The sequence below is a fragment of the Hordeum vulgare genome, chromosome 7H (assembly GCF_904849725.1).
Source record: "Hordeum vulgare subsp. vulgare chromosome 7H, MorexV3_pseudomolecules_assembly, whole genome shotgun sequence".
In the NCBI taxonomy this organism is placed as follows: Eukaryota; Viridiplantae; Streptophyta; class Magnoliopsida; order Poales; family Poaceae; genus Hordeum; species Hordeum vulgare.
The window spans coordinates 256,546,020-256,560,278 of NC_058524.1; positions in this window are offsets into that span (position 1 = coordinate 256,546,020).

A 14,259-nucleotide genomic window follows, 5' to 3' on the forward strand; every position below is an offset into this window, starting at 1 on the left:
CTGCCTGCACGACATCGGCGGCTTCGCCAACTTGGGCCAGAAGTGATGCCAACTCCTCCTTAGCACCCTCCTCACTCCTGAGGGTAGCCTCGAGAGCGGCTTGGGCGCCCTATAGCTGGGCCCTAAGCGCGATCTCCTCCTCCAAGAGCGCGTCGCAACCGAGCTGGAGGCGGGCTTCCTGCCGGGCGAGCTCGCCGTGATACTCCTCTAGGGAGACCTCCCGCTCTCGAGTCACCCTCGCATCCGCATCCGTTAGGCCTTGCTCATGCACCGCCACGAGGGAGGCCTCGTCCACAAGAACACACCCTTCCAGAGCCTCAAGACGGTAGCACTCCGCCTCGTGATAGAAGGCGGACCGGGCAGCCTCACACTCGCGGACAGCCACGTCCTCCTCCCGATCGATGATGGCCGCCTCCCACAGGGCCAGATCCGCCTCACGCCTGACACTTCGAGAGGTGTATGCGGTGGTTTGGGCCGCATGTCCCCAGGGCCCAGTCGTCATCCCGGAGGGGGTCATAGATCCTATAGGCCTCGTCAGGCCAAGTGCGGAGGCACATGCCTCACCAACAGGCGACACACAAGAGGGCGCCCCCAGCGGGGCATCCCAACGCCTCTTGGGTGTTGGCATCCTGGAAAGTTCAGTGATCAAATTCGTCGGGCCAGACATGGTACGCAAGGAAAAGCAATGGCGACGGCACACTTACTCATTGCTGGCAGCCCAACGCCGTTGCGCTGGGGTCGACCGTGGCTTCAAAGGCCCTCTCCGTGCTTGAGCGGTTGAGGCATCCCTCCTGGCCGCCATGGGAAGAAGAAAAGGGGGAGAAGGCAATGTTTGCACAAGAATGGCAGAGCAGCACGGAAGGAAGGCAGATGGGAGAAACTGTGTTGTGGCGGCTCCGCCCCTCGGGTGTGGCTGTTTTGTAGGCGTGAGCGTAATCTCCGAGGCATCGTGCGAAGTGGAGGCGACATGCACTCCATCAAGCGCCACGTGCCATTCCTGACCCGCCCACGGCTATGGCTCGCATCGCCTAGTTCCCCCCAACAGGCCACTCTGCGCATGCGGCGGGCCAAGGAGCAGTCTTACGCGAGAAGGAAGGCGTATGGGGGCAACATTAGTCCAGGAAGAGAAATGATGGCCGGTGCTACGTGCAGGCTTTACATCAACTCAATCGGGGCTGTTCCCGAAGCATTACGGGGAGGAGAAGAGTCCCACGACCTTCCGTGTGCAACGCGTCAAGCCTGGCCAGCATGTAGTTGGGGCCTGTGACGCTTCGCCCCTCCCATCGGGCAGAGTCATGCACAACGTGGGCCCGGGGGCTACTATCGGGCCCCTGGAACCGGGGGCACCAAGGCCCGTCGGCCTGCAGCCCCTGGTGCAATGGACTACATAGGCCTGATTCGGCCTGGCGGTGGGCCGAGCAAGCTAGACTCTTGCAAGGGCCCTCGCCTCGCGAGGCAAGTACCGGAGGATAGTTGTGAAGGACCGTGTGAGGCTGCTCGATACAAGGACGCATCCCGAGGCCACCTCTCAGGCCCTCCCGGGGCAGACACATCAAGGGCGACCAAGTATGGTCTCGTGACCCTACATCTTCACATGGGTGATGTAGGCTGCGCAGGCGGTGTCAGGGCGGTGCTAGCGGGAATAGACGGAGAGGCTTTCCCCTTTCATGCTAAGGGAGCTGCGCCAGCTGGCGGGCTCCCAAAGCAACCCCCAAAGGCTTCCCATTTGGCGGAGGAGGACCAAGGCTGTGGGATCGGCAGGACGGAGGTCACCCCAGAGCCCACCAATGCGTCATGGCAAAGAGATTTGGCAGGCAAATACCACTTCTGTCAGGATGGACTGCAGTCGTGTCCCCTATCAGAAAGGCCATTGTGGCAACCCTTCCCACCGAGTGTTTAGGGGGGAAGAGGACATGGGCGTGTATAAGAGGGAGCCCAAGCCTCCGTAGAAGGGCATCGACTCTATTAGGGCAAGAACCCACCTTGTACTCACACTCTCTCCCACAAGCAATCCACACAAGAAGGTGTAGGGTTTTAGACCGCAAGGTGGCCTAAACCTGGTTAAACTGCACGTGTGTTCTTGTTTGTCGTCCTTAGCTTGAGCCATCGGAGAGTTGCCGTGAGGTTGAGAAGCAGAACTGGGTAGGAGAGCGAGCACACCCGAGTGTTCAAACCTTTCTCGCTCTGTGGAGCGCCGATTCCGATAGAAAGAACATATTTACCATAGAACATTATGACTTCACGTGAGATCCTAGATTAATAGGAATGATAGACTACTCATATCAATAAGGAATTTGTTCTTTTTTGGGAGCCCATTAAGAAAGAAATCTAAATTTAAGTGTGCTCAACTTCGAGTAATTTCAGGATGGTGACTGGGTGGGAAGTTGGTCCCAGGTGTGCACGAGTGAGGATGAAGTGCACATGAGAGGCTGGTGTTGATTTGTGGGATGCGTCTGGATCCCTAGAAGTAATGACCAGTAACCGGCGTGTGTGTTTGGGGCGTTAGAAAGAGGTATTGGAGCCAACCCTCGGAGTTTCACGGATGTTTGCATGCGAGGTGAGCGGTCGTGTTGTGTATGAATTTTGTGGCCCACCATGGTGCACGACGTGACACCTGTGCTAGATTGGGCGCACAGACATGTCTAAGAGGGAACGCTACCATCGGCCGACAAGGACATAGATTCCTTTGAATGGGGGGGTATGTAAGACCCTAACTGAATAAGAATGACAAACTACTCATATCAATAAGGAATTCCTTCTTTTCTGAAAGCCCATTCAAGAAGAACTTCAAAGTTAAGAGTGCTCAGATTGGAGTAATTTCAGGATGGGTGACCGATTGGGAAGTTGGTTCCACGTGTGCATGAGTGAGGACAAAAGTACATAGGAAATACTAGTGTTGATCTGTGGGTCCAGTCTAGATCACACCAGGAGTAAGCTAGTAAAGGGCAGGTGTATGCGAGGCGTTACACTTCCCCCACTGCCTCCATGAGTTGTACGAGCACACAAAAGACATAATTTATTGAAAGTTTAGACGTGACATATACAAATTTATAAAATGAACCTAGTCTTTTAGCATGATCACTAGCTTGCCAAGTTGGTTTAAGTTTTATATAATGAGATGGAGATTGTGATTTTGATCCCCTAGAAAAGCATAATACCTTTTTGTCCCACCAAAGGTGGCCCAGTACGAGTGGCATACATAAACTGGATCGTTGGCTAGAATGTGAACTGTTTTTTACTTTGGCGGTGAAAAGATTTACGGATGGCATTGGTGGGTAATTTTTCTCAAATCTTTTTAGTACCACGTCCATTGATATGAGAGAAAATCATTCTATATGATGAACAGACCAAAAGGGAGAACACACATCTCCCTTTATTAATAGGTATATATATTATACTTTTCATGGCAACACTTGTTTTAAAGTTATCATATGCACAAACATCATTTCCGTTTAGGACATATGAATGGTAGAAATAGACTGGGAGCGACAAACTAGAGAGTGACAATGATCATAATGATGCACTTTGAATAATAAGCGGTAGCATGTGGAAGATATAAAACACTTCAACTTAAATATTATTGACGTAAGATTGGATTTGAATATGTTACATCTGTAACCATGTACCAAGTCAAGCCACTTGAATTCTTCAAAGGAGGATACCAGCCTAACATACTTCATCATGAACAATTTATTGCATGTTGGCACCTAATAGAACATATTATACACCCTAGCTAGTTAAGACTCGCATCGGAAAACCAATTGCTAATCAACATCATACACATGTTTATCCATAATATGCTATAAAAATCCAATGACATACTTAAAACAAGAACAATTAGAGTTCATACTAGGTTCCTTTACCACGACTACCTCCTCAAGTAAATCATCATAATTGTCTTGTCACTTGCACAATCAAATGTTGTGGATAATAGATAATATAGTAAAACTGTCACCGTGGACTAAGTTGAAATATGCAAATAAATGTACACAAAAACAAAACACATGAAAATAATATTGGGTATTTTCATTAGTTTGCACATAAAAAACGTAAGAGACAAACCAAATTCTTCTTGTTGTTTTTCTCCTTTTGAAACTAAAGATTCAATAAGACACAAAGTAGCGAGAAAAACACCAAAATGAACCACAAAGAAAAATCAAAAACCAAATAAAAATGATAACATAAGTTGGAAAATCATTTCAATGAATCCTTTTTGGAAACCATTCCTTCGCATGTAACCATTGACAAAATCATTGTACCTTTCATTAAAGTTCTAATGAAATTCGAATTCATCAATCCTTTAAAACAATATGCCCTTATATTGGAAAAATATGCCTCATATTCATATTGACCCTAGAAACTTAGTAAATCGTTAAACCCTATCCGTACCATATTTTCAACTATCTTTAACTCAGATGGTATTTGAACCATAGTGGAATTTGAGATAACAAGAAGTCACTTGGGATTATGACCATTGCCGGTTTCTAAGAATCTACATATGAGTTGTGATCAACAACGATTGCTAGAATCATGTCGTACCAATAGTGGATTGCTACATCATAATAGAAACCCCCCGAGGAGGTATATCGAGCAAGGGTTTCAATCCCATACGCTGGGACGAGGGGCTCTTCTTCCCGGGAATGTCCGTATGTCCTCCCGGATGGATCTTGAGAAGGGAACGCCGCCATTCAGCCGGAGTCCCATTTTTGCCTAGACGTTACAGGATGACACCCTCTAGGTATTACCAAGTCCTTAACAGCTAGTCGTTCGGTACATGGAAGGCATTCAATTTGTTTATTTGTATCCGATACGCAAGGTTGCCACTATCTCAGTTTTCTTTACTCTCATAGTAGCCCTCGGGCTCATCTTTCCCTTACCCAATGACGACAGCGGAGAGGGACGTGTGGCAGCGAAAACTCGCCCTACAAAGACCAGTGAATCCAGACTTGGTTCTGTCATAAGTGCAGGGGTTAATCGAGTGCCCTCATGAGAAAATGGGTCGTCGCCTCAGTTTTTGTACCTCTTTTAATGTCCTTTGTAGGCCACAGACCACCTCTTTTTTGGGCGAACGGTTGTCACCTCTCCTATCTCTTCAAGTACACAGGAACCTGAACAACACCAAGCCTACCATCTTTCTTCATTATCGCAACACCGCCGTCGCTCGCAAACCCACCCCTTCTAGATTCTTCATTAATCAGAGATACAACAATCCTTCCGTAGAGGCATAAATGCAGGAAAAGGGAGAAGAGATAGCTTACGGCAATATCTTTTGGCCTTGCCCCAGTGTATATTTCCCGATGCCCGAAGTTTGAGAAGATACAGGTTCTTGGTTGGAGGGTCGAGTCACTCATGGGGTCGATGGAGCTTATCACAGCAAGCGACGCGACGGGGGGTAGCATCATGGTTCCTACATTCGTCAACTTCCTTGGTGCGAGTTTAGTCCTGCATTTCTCCAACTACTTCTTAGCAGTTCTTGAATGCTTCCAACTCCATATGCTTCATCTTCAGCCCATTTACGTGAAAGGTTCTTTGGCGTGCGACCGTCCTTGGAGCTTTTTCAACATTTCTTCTTGGCACGCCGAGATTCTAGCTACCATACCCGGCTGCATGTTCTTCCATTTCATGGGGAAATAGGTTGAGGCCGGCTTTATCCCTTTGAATCTTCTCTACCCACTATATGAGTGGCGTCGGAACTGGGTGCTTGTCGACGCACGATGATAATCTGTTTGGCTTCATCCACTGGTTGCTTCAACGGAAGAAAATGATGGTTGGGCGAGCCATCCCGCCGAGGCTAATACATCTTCAACATATCAATAATTTATGAAATATTCATGTCAATATTCTACAACTTTCATATACTGCTCGCAACATTTTATATTGTTTTTTGGGACTAACTTACTTATCTAGTGCCTAGTGCGAGTTCTTGTTTTTTGTCTATTTTCTGTTTTGCAGAAAAACCATATGAAACGAACTCCAAACACGATAAAAATTTACAAAATTTGTTTTGGAATATATGTGAATTTTAGGAAGAAGAATCAATGCCACACGATGCACGATGCTCTCATAAGCCAACGGTTCGCGACCAGAGGGGGTGGACACGTCCTCATGGCTTGTGGCCAGCCCTCAAGTAGATTGGGGCCCTGCTTTTGCCGCAAGAAAGATATTTTCCCGATAAACATAACCTCATACTTTCATACGAATCAGAGTTACGCATCTCAGGATAATTAAGAAATGGTGAAGGGCTAGAAAATAGGAGCAAAATCAGGAGAGATACACAGAGAGATATCCAATCATGGAGGGGCTCTCGCCCCTCCGAGAGCCAGGGTGGCCAAGGACTAGATGGATAGCCTCTCCCTAGATGGGCATAAGCCATGGAGGGAAATCCTAAGGGGATAATGTCTCCACCTCTCTTTCGGTGGCGCCGGAGGGCCGCCGGGGGAGCCATCGCCTTGGTGATCGTCTTCATCAACATCACCGTCTTCATCACCTTCATCATCTCTTTCAGCGGTCCGCTCTCCCTCACCCTGCTATAATGCCCTACTTAAACATGGTGTTTCATGCCACATGTTATTAATTAATGATGTGTTTCCATCCTATGATGTTTGAGTAGATCTATGTTGTCCTTTGGGTTATTTGATGATCTTGATTGGTTTGAATATATGTTTTATTTTGATCCTGTCCTAAGGTGCCTTCTGTGAGGCGCACACATGAAGGATTCATGCTGGAAGGTGTTCAATATATTCATGATTTGCTTCGTGGTGGCTAGAGTGATAGAAGCTTACACCCGAGTAAGGGAGTTGTTTACGGATGGGAGTAAAGGGGACTTGATGTCTAATGCTATGGTTGGGTTTACCTTAATGATTTATAGTATTTGTGGATTCTTGATAGAGATCCAACCCTAAGTTCATATGATCCAATTATGGAAAGTATCTTTGCTCATGCCTCTCCATCATATAAAATTTCAAGAATGATTACCGATGTTGTTATCATGTTCCTAGGATGATTCCGCACACCATACCATAATTATTCCACACTCGCTATTTGTAATATATTGTAATATATTATAACTCTATTTAGTGCATCAACTATTTTTATATTTAAGTGTCACATCCCTGGATCCCTAACTAGGTTTAGCATTGTGCTCATGTTTACATTCATTGCATTCAAGAACTTGAAACAAATTCAAAGCAAGTGGTGAAACAAAACCCCAAAACCCTAGCAACTTCTAATTCAAGGAAAATTCAAATCTTGTTAAAATCAATGAACCCGAAATGGCCTTCTTAAAAGTTCAATATTTCTGATAAATATTGAAAACAACTTATTAGGGGAGAAAACTATTTTCAAGAACACCTTGGCATTTATTTTTATTTCAGAAAGCTCCTGAATTGAAACTTAAAATTTGAATTCAACTATTTTCAAGTTTCAAAAATGTTGCAAACCTCAGGAGTAGTTGGGAATATTCCAACTATCACTCAGGGCTATTCAAAATAATTTTTTGAACTAATTTTGGAGCCAAAATAAATGGCAAATCAAATCAGCAACAAAACAAAAAAAATGGAAAAAAACCCTAAGCTACGCTCACCTGAGGAAGCCTAGCCCACAGGGGCAGGGGCGTCTTCTTCCTCCTGCCTTCTGGCAGAGGAGTGAACGCCCATGGTGGCTCCTCCACCTCCCGCTTCACCGTGGCGCGCTCCGGTGCCCCCGAGGACAACGCGACAACGGGGATGACTACCCCGAGAAAGTCTCTATCCATCCCCGCTATCCATTCCTCCCCCTCCTCTCGGTGTCTTGCCTCTCCTCCTGCCGCCATTGACAGAAGCTCAAGCTCGAGCTGCCCGAGCCCTCTGGCCATAGGATAGTCCCCCCGAGTGTTCGATCCTCTCCGCAACGTCAAGCCCGACACACACGTCGACGAAACCGTCCTCCGCGAGCCCTGCGACGCCCCCAGTGCCGTCGTCTTCAACCTGCGGCCGCCGGCAAGCTTCTGTTGATTCGACGTCCACAGCACCTCCCCGAGCCATCTGAGCTTCCGATGGCCTCCACCGTGAGCTTGCGCGTGTTTCCCCTCTTCTTCCCCTCATTTTCCTGCATGCTAGCCACTAGACCGACGAGCCCGAGCCCCGGCTGCCGCCTCGGCTCGTCGCCGGCATGCTCCGGCCACCCTTAGCCCCTCCTTACGCCCGCAGAGGATGAGGCCGAGCCTGCGGATCATCCCAGTGCTCTCGGGACTCGATCCCGAGCACCACAACGCGAATTGGTGCGTCTCCGGCGAAGATCCGCCGCGGATCTGGTCGCCGCCGGTCAGTCTCCGGCGGGGGACGACGTGGCCGGCCTAATCCCGATGGTTTAACGCTAATCAGACGCTGACAGTGGGCCCCAGTCTCGATTCAAACTCACTTAGGGGCTGGTCAACGTGGGATTAGCACTGTGACACTGACTAGTGGACCCCACCTGTAAGGTTTGACCTGACCAGGTCGGTCGACAGCTGACGCCATGATGACGTGGGCCTGACGCAATAAATAGCTTTTCTGTTTTAGAAGAATTCCAGAAAATGCCCAAAACTTCTAAAAATCATAGAAAATAATCTGTAACTCCAATGGAAATAATTTATATATGAAGAAGTATCACGAAAATCCAAGGAATCTGATTTTGCTATTTTCAAACATGTTTGAAAATGGTAACATCACCAAATAGATTAAATGATGATTAGGATACCATATTAAGTAATATAGATTTGGAATTTGAAATCCATTTGAATTCCACTTCAAATGCCATGACCAAACAATGCTCAATAACAACCAGCAACTTAACATATCATTCCCATGCATGTTAAAACAAGATGACCTGAGCATCAGGTCGAATCAATTAAAAGGGTATTCGAAAATACCTGGTTTGAAGTGATATTTGAATCTTGATTCAAATCAACTTCAACTTAATAAATGATAGCTACATTAGCCTACCACCTTTCATCTTCATGCCATGGTCATGCATCATCTTGTTGCATATGATTGATATTGATTCATGTCATTTCTATCGGTAGGTTCCTCTCCTCCGGATTCCACCGAATATCCGACTGACGGATATTGTCCCTCTGCTCAGCAACAAGGCAACCAACCATTTTGATCATCCCGATAAATCCCATGTTCTCGCTCCTGCACTTACTTATTGCATTAGGATCAAATGCTTCAAATGCTTTTGCCACGTTAGTTGAACCCATTTCCTTTGCATGACATGTCTTTGTCACAGTAAATAGCTGAACCTTGCAACCTAGCATACCTGGTAGATGCTTGAGCCATGATGTGCCTTATCCTGCTATGCATGCTATGCTCAGAGTTGTGTATGGTCTGTCATCTGAGTGATGAACAGAATTGTGAGAATGCGTTCAGTAAGTAAAGGTTGTGTGTCAAACCTGATTTGGTAAAGGTACCGGTGAAAGTCTATGTAGGAGTACATGGTGGGTTGTTTCATTGGAACCGTCCTTAGGAACTGAGTTCCGTGTATGTAATCCAAGACTAGATACTACCACACACGTTGGGATACTTCATTGACCCTCTCGACTTATTAATCGCTTAGTACTCGGTCCAGGAGTTGCAAGTAGTTTCTGGTGTTTATAGTCATCCTGGAGGCCGTGCATAGCGCTGACCTGAGAGGTGGGCTGTGATACGGTAGGCAGTGGCCAGGTGTACCAAGTGGCACCCTGATGATGGGCTTGGGAACCCTGCCCACATCGTTTGGGGCCGTGGCGGAAACCTCGGCCGGACTTCCGTGCGGGTTACCCGCAGATAGGCGATAGACCTGGACTAATTATTAGCGTGGTTAACGGTCGTGGCCGACTCCCTCGCTGGGCTTCCGCTTGAAGGTTGCCGAGGTGCATGATGTGCACATGGCGATAAGTGGCGAGAGCGTGTGTGAAGAAGTACACCCCTGCAGGGTTATGATCTATTCGAATAGCCGCGTCCGCGGATATGGACTACTTGGAAGCATATGTTGTTCATAGATAACTTTAATGGCTACTCATAAAATTATCAAAATAAGCGTGAGTGTTGTGGACGACATTTACGTATGGAGACGGAATGATTCCATGATGGAGTATTGTTGTGGTGTTAGTGGACTCGTGTGCGAAAAATCAAGTTGTCAAAATTATTTCAAAAAAATGCAAGTTGTCTAGCCACGAGTCAAATGCCGGTTTCCTGCATGAAACCCCACAACTCCTTATTGATACATTGCATGAGTAGATAATTATCCTAAAGTCTTGGTGAGTACCTCTGTACTCACGTTTACTTAATAATTTGTTGTAGAGGTTGTTAATGACCCTAATGGAGGTTCTACCTAGACATCGACGACGACGAGTAGCTGGTATCCCAGCTACGATCTGGCCCTAGGGTGGGTCTGTAGATAGTCAGGCCATGTGCCTTTATCTTTCCCTCTGTCTGTACTCAGACAACTTTAAATCTTCCGCTGGCTTGTAAGAATTGTGTGTACGACTTGTGATGATGGGTCGTGAGACCCCTACTTGTAATATTATGTGTGTGGCTCTTCCGAGCCTTCTAAATAAAGTTTGTATGTTTATGGTTATGTTGTGATGCCATTGATGTATCTATACATATCGGTATGCCATGCGTACGTGTGTTGTACTTGATATGTATGGGGTTCGATTACCTAGCCGTAGGCTTTAGTAGCATTCCTTACAGGGAAATGCCCCTTTGTGATCCAACGAGCCCTGGTAGTTCATTACTGCTCCGGACACATTGGTTGACCGACATGTGCCCTTCTTAGCTACTGTGTCTTTTCCCTTTGGGGAAATGTCACGCGATGTAATGGAGTCCCTGTAGCTTGCTACGACTCGTCTACATTCGCTGGTGACCGACACCTGCTTTGCTGTGTCATGTATGCCTGTCCCTGTGCATAACTTCTGCTTTGGTTTATGACTAGACATGTCGATCCGGGTTCTTTGTCATTGGATTACTAGCGACACAATTGCATACGCGAGTCAAAAGGCGCAAACGGTCCCGGGTAAGGTAAGGCTGCAGCCCTGGGGATAACCGTGCGTGAGACCGCAAAGAGATGCGATGTGTTACAGGCTAGATTCCTATGGCTTAGCATCGGGGTCCCTATAGCGTTGGTATCACAGCCTGACTGATTGTACGATTACTAAGCCAAACTGGTCGAAGTTGAGTCTAGAATTGCTTTAGTTATATATAAGGGAATTGTTTGTGGAAGGGAACGTAAGACTCTTGTTCTGTTCTCAAGTTATTCTATTCTGGTCATCCTCGTCCTTTCTGCGGGGATTAAGGACTAGGTTACTCATCTTCTTTTAGGCTCGTGTTTCTGATCGGTAGATTATAGGACAACGTGTCGAGAGTTATTTTGGGTTTCTTTTATTCCTACGAAAAGGAAGTAAGTTTGATGATCAGAGAATTGAACTTGATAGTTGAGTGGTTATGCTATTCTATTTTATGGGTTGTCTCAAAATAGTTTTTGAGCATTTACATCCGTTATGCTGCCCAATTTTGTATTCAGAGCTCTAATGCTTTTGCATTACTCTCTATTTTCAGATGCCTGGCCGTCCCTCTCGTCAGGTGGTTCGTCTGACTAGGTGCATTGATGTTCCGGGTCATACGGCCATGCTAGTGAGGATGATGTCAGTGTACGGTTACCGCTGGTACCTAGAGTACACAGTGGAGGAGTAGTACCGGGATTTTAATCAGAGCCAGTACCTCTGCACTGTTAGGGTATTCCCAGATTACCCTGGAGCTGAGAAGCCAATTGATTGGTCTTATGGATTGGGAGTCACTGTTGACATGGCAGTACAAGATGCTGCCTATTCAATGCTGACCATCATGAGGGCTAGACATGCACTGCTGCAGAATTCAGAGTTCTGCTGTGTTCCTGCCTCTCAGCCAGGTGAAGAAGGATACCTCACCGGGGTCTAGTTTGATTCCTTTATGGAGGATCTGCTGCTGGAGTCCACTGGTGAGGTGCTAGAGAATAGAGGCAGGAATGCTCGTGCCCTTCGTATGGAGCTTTATGCTACACGTGCCCGTCTGTGGACGGCTTTGACGCAGCTGGCACCTGTAGTCCAGACAGGGTATGGAGATATGGAGATGCTGAACCCTGTTAGCACCCATCTTCCGGCTCATGTTGACTGGCCTGCTATAGGAGGAGTCACCCCTCTTCGAGGACCTCTACTACCACCAGTCAGAGGACCAAGGTCACATCCGTGTCCTTATGGATCCCAGGGATCTCAGGCTAGAGTATTTCCTGATCCGCAGGTTGAGCTTCCAAGCCATGGAGGCAATCTTTATGATGTTCTATGCGGATGCCTGAACCGTGAGTGGGAGGATAGTATGGTAGTAGCTGTACTTTCACAGTCCTGTGTGACTTGTTAAGTATGCTTGTGTCGTGAAATGAATTCCGGAGGCATAGATAAATAATGTATAGGAAGCTTGGAAGCCTCTGATGAGTAGTTTCATATTTTCAGTAGTTTGTTCTTCGGTTAAGGTTGTAATGAACTATGTAATGGTGTGTATGAACCATGGTCTATATATAGCATTTGCTTGTTCCCATGCTGTTCGGATATTCATTTCCGCATTCCATGTGTTCAATGCATTCTTAATCCATAGCTAGCATTGATGATGATATTGGTCTAAGCTGTGAGTTTGTTTGTCAGGATGGTGTTCACCAGGTTGAACCGTGCCCTTGCTCATGAGCAAGGCGAGGGTAGTCAAGCGTCGCAGGAAGAACTGCCTTACCCACCCTCTCTGGCGGAAGTTATGCTTGAGGTAGAGAGAAACAAAAGGGAGACCAACCGACTATTAGAGCGTATTGAGAAAAATACGGCGCGTCAGCCTCGGAATGCTGCAGTGTCCCTGAATGATTTTGTGAAGCTGAATCCTCCAAAGTTCCATCACTCCATCGATCCCCTCGAAGCTGATGGTTGGATGTGCAGTATTTCATGTAAGATTCGCTTTGCGAATGTTTCTGAGGCCGACAAGGTGACCTTTGCGGCATACTTTCTGGAAGGACCCGCCAATCTATGGTGGGAGAACTTTGAAGCTATGCGTCCTGCTGAACCAGCAGCTACATGGGCAGACTTTAGTGCAGCCTTCCGTCTGCACCATATTCCAGAGGGCCCGATGGACAGAAAGAGAGAGGAGTTCTATGCATTCACCCAGGGAAAGTTGACCGTGGATGCCTATAGCCGCGAGTTCGGTAACCTCGCCCGCTATGCAACAGAGCAGGTGCCTACTGATGCCAAGAAGCAAGCACGATTTCGTAAGGGTCTGAGCCCTGAGCTTCGTCGTGATTTGCGCCTCCATGAATGTACAAGCTTCCAAGCCCTGGTCAACAAGGCGATCAGTGCCGAGACTGGTCATACCAACTATGAAGCCACGAAGAAGCACTCCCGTGAATTTGGCTCGTCATCTGGTTCCGCGTTTCCAAAACGCAGGCTGTGGGTTCCAAATAGTTCTCTGCCGCCAAGATACACCCCGAGGCCATCCTATGTGGCGCCTCACGCGAATCAGAGCAACCCTCCAGCAAAAACCTATGGTGGTCCAGCTAGCAATGCTGCACCACGTGCCAATAAGGTGATCTATTACAAGTGTGGAGAACCAGGGCACTATTCCCGTGAGTGTCCTCAGAATGTGGGTGCCAAGCAACCCGAAAAGTCCGTTGGGCAAGGCAAGTCGGGCAAAGCTTTCTATGTGAAGCTAACTCCTGCACGTGGTCGTGTGAACTCTGTTTCAGCAGAAGAAGCTGCAGAGGATCCCGACGTCATACTGGGTATGCTCCTTGTTAATCATCACCCAGCGTCTGTTCTTTTTGACACTGGGTCTTCTCATTCCTTCACTTTAGAAAGTTATGCACAGTAGCATAACATGTCTTTCTGTGATATGCCAATCCCATTGGTTGTCCAAACCCCTGGTAGTAAGTGGCAAACCTCCAGGATAACTTATGACAATGAAATTCTAGTAGACAGGCTAGTTTTTCTAGCATCATTGATAGCCCTGAAATCTTCAGATATCAATATCACCTTGGGTATGGACTGGATGTCAGCTCACTATGCCAAGATTGATACTCATTATAGAAATGTTCAGCTTACCCATCCCTCGGGTGAGATAGTCAATGTCTCTACTCGAGTTGCCAAATGCCAACTCTATTCCCTCAATGCCAACCCTCTTCCGGAACTTGAAGACATTCCGGTAGTCCGTGACAAAGATGTAGAGTTTGTGATAGATCTTGTTCCGGGACCTGTTC